We start from the raw sequence: 10327 nt of genomic DNA, 5'->3' as shown, positions 1-10327 counted from the left end.
ATATAAAATCTGCTTAGGTTATTTAACTTTTTACTCTTAATATTCTGAATTATTGCTAAAATAGGTAGGAAACATTATTTTAGGAAAAAAGGATATTTCAACATTATTTCCTAATGGTATTTGTGAAACAAGGCTGCTTAATACAGTTCCATATCACAAGAGATAATTGGGTATCAGTTAAGTGTATGTGTGAGTGTATGGCTAAACTGAAATAACAAATCAGATTTTTGGAATAACTATTATGGATTTAATTTCAAACAACCACAGATTTGTCAATAAATATTAGAAATCACATTCTACAAGACCAAAACAGTAACTTTTTTTTGTGGTTATCAGAAAGTTATATGAGGTAAGTGACTACATGGCATGCAAAGGATGAGAGTACTAAGCCCTTCATCTTTTTTAAAGAAGCCTATGTATCATCCTAATTACTTCAGTGCATTTCCCTTGATAATTTTATAATCCCAGCTCCTATAAACAAAACAATATATATATATATACATATATTTTTTTATATTCTGGTTCTCATATGAAGCTACATGGGAATTGCATGTTTAGTACATGTCTTCTTTAGTGGATTTCTTCTGTTTAGTAAAAATCATATTCAGTTCAGTAAGCATATTCAGTATATGCAGTTCTAATGATTTGAAATGGATTTTAAGAAACAGATTAAATCCAATTTCTCTTCTTGATGTGAGAAGCTTACATTAACCATCACTGTAGAAGTAATTTAATATTTAATGGTTTTCTTCTGTTTTAGAGATGTTTTGAGAATTTCATTTTTCCTAGTGTCAGAGGAAACAGAAATAAATCCTATAAACTGGCTGTAATAAACCAGCAGGAGTTTCCACTATGCCTGCAACATTTATCTGGGACAGTTACTTTCCTTACTGGCAGATGTTTTATTGTTTGTGTCATTTATTACACCAGAGTTTTATTGTGTAGTGCTATTGTCACCCATTCAGAGCACACGGGTGCTGCAGAAAAGGCCACGATATACAAGCAGAGGGAAGAAATCTGTCCGAGGATTCTCTGCCAGTGCTCTTAGCTCTCACTTCACTGTACCAAAAAGTGGGGGGTTCATTGCCATTAGGAAAGTTTGGCAGCCTGCTCCCCAACTTAGAATATGCTCAGACAACCAGGGGATGCACAAATATATCCTGTGTCCAGGCCTCTGTCTTGTCTGCTCCCTCTCTCCCCAAAAGCCTCAAAAAAAGAAGTTCCATTTAAGACAGCACTGAGGGACACCTCATGGCCACAAACCCTGGAAAGGAGCATGAACTTTTTGAAATGATTTAAAGAAATTGCACTGAATTTACCCTGCTTTCTTTTGTGGTTGTTTCAAACAACTCTTCTGGACAGGAGCCAATGAAAAGTCAATGGTGGCAGAAGAGGATGGTTTATGGTCTACCCCAGCATGTTCCCTCTTCTCCATTTGAAACCTGACCTTCTCCCTTGCAGGGCAGGCCTGGACCAGCCTGAGGCCAAACTGGAACACAAAGCTCAAGTCTGGAAGGAATGCTTTCCCATAAAACAGGTTGTGAGAAAACCTAAATGTGCCCTCATTTTTATGAGATCTATTTTCACTCTTCTTATGTGTCAGTGAGATTACTCAGAATAGATAAGCTACAGGATTCAGTAGGAAAGTGAACTGTTCTGCAAGTTCTTTTTAACATTTACTTTCCACCCAGGAGATTTTACTTTGCCCTCTTGTCAGAATATGGCTTGGTTGACTGCATGTAGCATACAAAGAAAGAACAAGTTCTTGGTCCATACATGTCAATCAAGAACACAGGAACTCCTCAACTAAGTCTCTCTTCATCAACTAAGGTTGATGAAACTGTTGGCTAAGACTTCTTTGCTGCCTCAAAGTGGTAGCTGAGGCATGAAATTCCACTGGGCAGAGCCCTACAGCCCCATAAGCGTGGCATTGCCTTTGCTCATAAGAGGTAACAACCTTTGCATTATGTTTGTAAAGCCATAGAGCTAGGGCACATCAGGCTGGCTGTGTTTGGATTGTCTTGGCCTGCCTGGAGCTTTGTTTTAGCCAGATGAGTTATAATAGCAATTATTTACCTGCCAGGTGAATACTACCCAATTTCTTTAAGTTTTAGCTTAGCTTTGTAGGGTTGCGTATTAAAATGCCTATATAATACTTTCTGAGATTTCAGTACATAATAGTAGAGGAGTATTAGTTATTTTGAGTAGAGGCAGGTATGAGCCTAGAATAAAACTAATGTAGAGGAGTACAAGTAACAGATGATAGCAGAGGTTTTGAAAGTGTGGAGACAGAATGGAAACAGCGGCTCATGGGCTATAAAAAAATCACTAATGATCAATTATTGGTCATTAAGCCCTTTACGGAGAGGCCAGTAAAACTGGCTTTGAAGATAAAGGGAACAAAGAACAAATGTGCAAAATGTACTATCTAGAGTATATTTAGATATAAGTTGGAATTGTGGACTAATGAAAAAAGAGCAACGTGCAGTGCGTGCTAGGAAATGTATAAAAAGAGCCCCAGGCAGATCCTGCAGTAGGGAGGGAGAACTCCTCAGCAACATCATACTTCTTCCAGTGAAGGACTCAGGACACTAACAACTGACCATAACCCTTTCTGCTGCTTCCTGAAGAACAACAGAAGGGTGAGCATAATAATGGAGAAAGTAGTAGAGATTAAAAATTTGGAGTGTACCAGTTTCAATGGTATCATGACTGGGAGTAAGCTATAATAATTGGGAGTATTGGTTTAATCAAAATGGAAACAAAAAAATACTAACACTTTGACTAGATTGCTAATACTTTAATTAATTTTTGGATTGATATATATGTGGTTTTTTAGCCCATGTAAATTGCATGTTGTGTTTTGTTTGGTACCCTGACCAAGAAGCTTAGCTGTAATTGTGGATGCAACACAAAAACACATTAAGAAAGTTGTTATTCCCAGGAGAATGTGGTCTGCACGATGACAAAAAATACCAAGTGCATGAGACAGAGGCTGAAGTATGAATTAGTACTAAACCAAGCATATTATATACAGGAGACAGAGATTTCAGAGAAACAGTTCAGTTGTGCGTATTGCTTGGAAGAATAAATAAAGGCTCCTTGGTTTAGAGAAGATAAACACTTTTTTATTCTGACAGCTCTGTTTTCCCATTCGTAGCTTCTCATGGCATCGCCATCAGACTGTTGATAGAAATGTGGTTTTGTAAGTATTAATTTCTAGAGGGGGTGGCTCTGTCCCTTAGGCCATAATTTTTGTCACAATAGAAACAGCTTTTCACATTGCTAAAATTAGTCTTTCAGTTGACTTTGCTAGCAGAAATATGACAAATGCTTCTGAAAATTCTTATTAAGCAAATTTCATGGAGATATTTATTGTAACTTCCTGACATTCTTAAAAAATAGAAAGCAAAACACAGAGTACTCCTCTGGGGTATATGAACACATTTAAATAACTTCTTACAAAAATAACAGGATGAGAGAGAATGGTCAAGATGACAATAGCTGTACCGTAATACATGCCAGTGTATCCAATTCCATTACTATCATCTCATACATTTGCCTGAACTTTCTACCTTTTTACCTTTTGATTTTTCTAAATATCAAAGAAGTGGGCTTGGGGGCTGGAGGACAGAAGGCTCGATAGAACTGGGAAGAAATTGTCCTTTTTTTCTTACACATTCTCTTAAGGTTGCTGTCAGCGTATTTCCTGAGCACAATCGCCTGTGAAATACTACTTGTGAAACCTGAAAGTCTGCATCTTTACTTTTTCTGGGAGACCTCCAATTCCCCCTTCATTGGGTTATCTGTAAACATTACCTCCAGGAAAATAATGTGTCTGGGATACTATCTGAGAGAGAAAAGCCCACAGTTAGTAGCAAGAGTACTTTTAAAAAGTTGAAAGGACAAACAAAAGAAGCTAGAAGAAAAAGGAGCAGAGCACGGTCAGAGCTGTGAGGTCAGTAAAAGGAAAGTGTTAAGGGAAAAGACTGTGAGGACAGAATATTTGTTCTTCTGCAAAGAAAAGCAAGACCTTTTGTAAGTATGGTGTATAATAACAGCTCACAGTCATTTCTGAAGAACTCAGACTCATCCCTTCCAGTGTTACTACTCTCTAAAGAATAAATAAATAAATAAATAAATAAATAAATAAATGTTCTTCATGTTCTCAATACACATGAAGATAGCTGAGCACTAGCCTTGCAGGCAGCCAAGGTACTTTGGGATATGAGAGAGGAAAGAGATGGTGGGATGGTGGGATACTCACCATTGGATCAATCTCATCTTTAAACCTACTGTCCAACTGACACCATTAGCACAGGCTAAATTTGCTCTGTATACAAGTCTCTTCACCATATAACCTTGGAAAGTGCAACATGGTTTCTTTAAAGAACCAATTAATAACCTTACTTTCATTTAACTTGAGCCACACTGCTCAGGTACTGCTCACCAAATGAGATAAGTCGTCCAAACAATGGTCTTACCTAGTGAAACTAGAGCCTTGCATCGTTCAATTGACTTGTTCTTCTGTCTTCTGCCTGGTGGCCAAGCATAGCAATGATGGCCAGATACAAAAAGCATTTGAATAAAACTGAGGAGTCTCGGAAATCTGACAACACTACAGACATTCAAGTTCTGTCTGTCAGTGCCAGGCTGGCACCAGAAGACATTTACTTGCTTAAGTAACCAATTCATCTTCATGTCCACTTCTTACTGCTCTCTGTCACAATGCAGTACAAATCCTTTCTCCCTGATTAATTGTAATGTCATAAATGTATCATTGGACATGAAGGTCTACCCTTCTTAAGCTAGCATGTCTTCAGATATATCAAAGGAATTCCTCTTAGGTGAAATGTTAACTTTTATTTTTGCCTGTGTCTGCTGGTTATTCCTCACATGATAATAAAGTTCCTATTTGCAAAAGGAAAACAGAAAAGGAGGGAAACAAAAATATGTTCTGCATGTCTAGCTAGCCTAGATGAAAAGCTATGCTTTTCAAGCTCTTCCTGTGCTGGGTGATACTGAGAAATATGTATTGGGTTTATGTCTGGAAAATCTATCTTTACAAGTTGTCAGGAAGGATTAAAGCAGGGCACAAATACTGTGCACATGCAGTCAGAGAAAGCTTGATGGGGGATTTAGGCACTGCAGAGTTCATAGGAAAGGATTTAAACTAATGTGGTAGTATTCATCAGAATAAGTGAAGAGCATGGACATTAAGAGATAGTACAGTTCAGCTGATATGTGCTAATTTGTTCAGCTGCTGTGACCTGGTCATATGTTTGAGTATTTGGGTAGTGGGGGTGATTTTGTCAGCAAAACGAACTCTGCAAAAACTCTGGCTATGTAAGCGGTGTGATTACCTAGCTGCTGGAGGGAAGTGATCAAAATGCATTTGGGGCTTTTGAATTCTTTCTGAGTCCAGCAAACTGACTGGTTGATCTCTTTACATTTTTTTATGCTCTTATTATTAGGGTTAATTTTCCTCACAGCTCATTTTTTTCATTAGCTAGACTATAGCTGCAAAGACACTAAATAAATAGGAGAAAATAGTCTGGCATGGTTATGGGCAGATGTTAAAAAGCTTGTTTCCTCAATTGCTAGCCATTTCTAATTTCAGAATATGGTTTCATCCCAAATATGGGAAATGAGATGAAATGCTGATATGTTTTTTCTTTTTTTTTTCAAAACTGGAGTTAAAAAAAAAAAAAAAAAATCATCATCCCTGACTCATGGATGTTCATACTAAACTTTTAAGAGAAGCACTAGATGTAATGGAATGACTTAGCGGTCACATATGGCTTGTAGACCATGAGGATCCATTGAAAGTAGCCTAGGCAGATTTCAACTCAGAGGCATTATAGTCTGCAAATACATCTTTCTTATATTGGTCTTCCTTTTCCTAGCCCCAGTTTGAATTTCTATCGAACATGAATACACATCCCAAAACATGGCACCCACTGCTGTGAAGTTCAGTCTGTTGTCTCTAGTTGTTGCGGACAGTCTACATGAATGAATTATTTCCAGTATGACACCAGCACATTTGTGCACCTTTCATACCTCCCCACAGCCCATTGAAAAATACACCCTTACAGCTCCAGAAATCGTCAAACTCTCAGGCTCTAAGCTTAGCTTTGGACCACTGACTGAAACATTACGATATTCTTTCCAAGACACTCTTGCTTAGACCATACCTGAAGCATTCTCAGAATAATTCAATTGCAGGTATTTTGCTTTCTATCCCCCACCAAATCACAGTATAGTTTATCTGTGAAATGCTAGGAAGACAAAACCCTGCATATTGCTCCACATCAGACAATTACCATATCAAAGACATCAGAGGGTGTTTTGGCCTCCTGGTAGGTGCTGCCATCATCAGACTATATTCCCAGAAATCAAGTGAACAATAGTGTCATATGTTTGTTGTAATTTAAGGAAAAACTAATTAGAAACAAAGGAACAAGCTTGAAGGCAGCGGGAACCTGGAGTAGCATTCACAAAGGCATGCATAAAAGCTGTTTCTGGATACAAGGTAGCTTTATCTGCTGAAACAGCAAGAAAGGCTGATACCAAACGGTATTATAATTTCAGAAATTGAATTCACCCTGTGAATAAATGAAAAATGCCACCTGACCAACACTTCTTTTATTTAGAATACAAAGACAAGATATTTTAGCTGCATGTCTCTTGGGAAAATGTATACGTATGCGTGAGACATCTCACACATATGTATGTGAATGTAGTTCCTTTGCAGATATTAACTTTATAGGCAGGAATCCAAGAAAGCTTTGGCCAAGCAGGAAACAGCAAATGGAAAAGGCTTCAATCATTATCAGCTTCCAGCCCTCCCATGTGTCAATCTCATTTCTGACAACATGAAAAATGATTCTGCTTCTCATTCTCCTCACTTCTTAAACACCTTCTCCAGAAGATGATCAAAATGAAGCATGTGTTGGTTATGTAGTCAGGCTGGATGATGTGATTTTTATGAAAGGAAAGAAGCTCGAAATGGCTGTCTTCTCCAAAAACTCACCTATTCCCTAGTTTTGAACATCTGATTACACCACAGCTCATCTCTCTGTTTGTATATTTTTAGCTTGTTTTCTCACTTGTTGAGTACCTTACAAAATGCTGTTAATCTTGGTCTGCAACTTCAACAGACCTGTGCTGCTCACCTGCTTGCATGCCCAGTGCTTCTCTCACAGTCTTGCAGATTAATCTCTCAGCAAGAAAGAAAACTAAAGCTGTCAAATGTGCTAGAGCTTATGTTTAGAAACACCCTGGATATCCCCACTCTGTAGAAATTGATAGCAAATATTTGCAGTTGACAGCTTCAGCCTGAACACATGAAGAAAGCTAATCATCACAGTAAAGATTGTTAAGCAAAGTAAAAGAGACTGTTGACTTTTTTTTTTTTTTTTTTTTTTAAGGGAAACATGATCTAATTTGACTCCTAAATGTATATTTTCCAATCATATTTCATAGAACAGATTCAGGGTAAAGGAGCATGAAGCTACTCCAAATTATTTCTAGCCAGTGATTAGTGATTATACCATTGTGTGGAAACCCCACTAATTTAACAGTGAGACCTGCATTTGTGATTTTTGAAGGGTACAAGAATCATAGTTTTACAGATTATGGGAAAGCTGATCTTAAACTCCTAAACACTAATGTCCCAATTTTTCATTCCCAATGCCATGATACGGGGCAGAGAATACAGGACAGAGTTCATTTTCAAGTCATGCTAATGCATGCCCTATTTTCAGGTAGAAATCCATCTTATTCCAGCATCACTGAGATTTGAGCTAACTAGTGCTTGATGGTGTTTTGTGATTTCTAAGATATAAATCCTGAAAGGTATGCAGACTTCCAGGGGAAGCAGATATCTGAATACTTTTGCAATTCTGGACCTCAGAATAAGCACCTAGCAACAGATCTGTTTTATTATGTCCTCCAATCTGTGAAGGCTGCATATAACAAAGACAGGCTTTACAATGCTATAGCCAGAACTTTTGTTTCAGATGCTAAAACTTTAAGGCACAATCCCAAGACTATACCTACCCTGCCAAGGAAAATATTAAAAAAAGTATATTTCAAACAGTGATATAACAGAGACTTACAAATTTTTATCACCAGCCTGGAGATTGCATTTATCAGTAAATTTCCATCAGCCTTTGAGGTGCCCTGGAGTGTCCTGCAGGCACGATGCCTCCCCTAGGGCACTGGGACTGCTTGTCCCAGGGGCAGCATTCCTGGTTGTATGTCCCGGGACTCCCCACTCTCAGGGTGTGTTTCCCATCTGATGGAGACTTTGCAGCACAAAATAACAGGCTCTGTGCCTCTTTTCTTCTCTTTCTCTTCTGTTTTTTTTTTTTTTTGGGGGGGGGGGGTGGTGTTTGTTTCTTTTTAGAAGGTTGTCATCTCTTCTTCCACTATGTCTTTGAGCCTGGGGAAACAACCTCCTACAAACAACATGCAGCTTTGTAACACCACTGCTCTTTTTTATTTTTCCTAGAAAAAGGAGCACAGGCAACTGATGATAGGAGACAACAAATATATATATAAAAGAGGGAAGGGAAGAGAAAGGAAGGGAAGAAAAGGGAGAGAGGGTTGAGCACTCAAAAATACATCATGAGGACCCCAGAGGGGCACACAGAGCAAAGCACAGCCCTCCTAGCAGGCTGTTGGGGACTGCTGTCCTAAGTAGGGTGCCCTACGTGGCCACAGAAGAGTGAAGACAAGTCCCACAGTCATAGCTTTCATTCTCTTGTGCTCCTTCTTGCTGGTGCCACAGATGGACAGTGTGGCCAGAGCCTGCAGCAAATCAGCAAAGAGGTCCTGTGATTTACTGGGGCTTTGGATAGAAGAAGCAAAAATGGAGAGGTGAAGGGAAAAGTGGAGCCAGAAAGGCAATGGGAGAGCCAGGGGAGGGAAAGCATCCTGGCACATTCACGTTCCTGTGCACCCGGGTCACCTGCTTGCCACACACAGGCCACCCACCAAGCAGCCCAAACTGCAGCGTGGATGTGTGCCTGTCCTCTGCTCCATCACAGAGACAAGATGGATTTTCTCACAGGACATATATGTCCCACCAGTTGGTGTCCAGGCAGGACACAAGAGTAAGGAAATGGAGTCTGAGTGCAGCACAGGCACACTGAGCACAGCACAGTTTGGAGGTGGATCAGGTGTCCCTCATGCTGAGAGGGACCTGCCACCTGCACATGGAGGTGTTGTACAGGAGGGGTAGCAAGGACGCCCCACTTCGTGGTGGTGCCAGGGGTCCTAGTTATTCCCAAGAGCTCTCAAGTGCAGAGGATGTCCTGGCAGAAGACCTTCAGCCCAGACAAACCTCCCAAAGGCAGATTTCTGTAGGCAACGGTATAGGGCTGCAATTATAGCAAAGCCCTTGGTAGTGACAGAGGAAAGCACACATCAACGTTGTATGCCAGACTGCCTGCTCTGAGGAGGGTCCCAGCAGGGCCTGGAGGAGAGAGGTTTGGACCAAGCCCTGCCCTCCCTCCTCTGAGTCCAGGAGGACCTGGCCCCAGCAGAAACCCATGCAGTCCAGCCAGAATCAGACCAGCACTCCCCTCCTCAGCCTGGCCAGGGTGGTGGCAGGGTGCTGAGGCAGGACCTCAGCAGGGACAGGACTAACAAGTTGATTAACAGCACCCTTCCCTGAAGGGACAGCCCAGAGCAGCCCTGCCTGGCCCCATAACTGCTCTGACACCCCAGCCTGGGGCTCATTCCAATTCGAGGCCATTTCTCCTGCCTCAGCATTGCACAGCCCAGGAAGCACCAGCAGCTCCCAGGGCTCCAACTGATGTCTATGTGGGTGAAATTTGCCTGTCTCCGTACTTCTGTGTCTTTGCACCTGAGTCTGATGTCAACATGCAAATCCTTGTTTCCAGTTCTCTGCAAAATAGGTGCCGGCCCAGCCTGTCAAGTGCCTTCCTGCCACTGAGATGTGGTACATCCACTTGGGTACATCCACTACATCCACTTGAGTACATCCACTGAGTTCGATTTGGGGTCTGCAGTAAATTGTCTTGGTATTTTTATACCTTTTTCCATTGCTTCATTGGACTGAGGAACTGGACAAGACCTCTCTAAAAGCATAATTCCCTTCTTAAGCTTGTGTTTGCTGAACTTTTGCTTATCGTCAGGTATGCTATGTCAACTAAAATAAATTTGACACACACACTGTTTTTCTGTAGTATGCTTGTCAGGGACAAATAGTAAGAGATAGTAAGGCTATCTCAGGAAAAGGAGAATAATGGTTTGGAATACAAACGTGTAGTAAGTGCAAATAAACACATCCTCTCAG

This window comes from Oxyura jamaicensis, chromosome 2 (assembly GCF_011077185.1).
Source record: "Oxyura jamaicensis isolate SHBP4307 breed ruddy duck chromosome 2, BPBGC_Ojam_1.0, whole genome shotgun sequence".
Lineage (NCBI taxonomy): Eukaryota > Metazoa > Chordata > Aves > Anseriformes > Anatidae > Oxyura > Oxyura jamaicensis.
Note: the sequence above shows the minus strand (reverse complement) of the source record.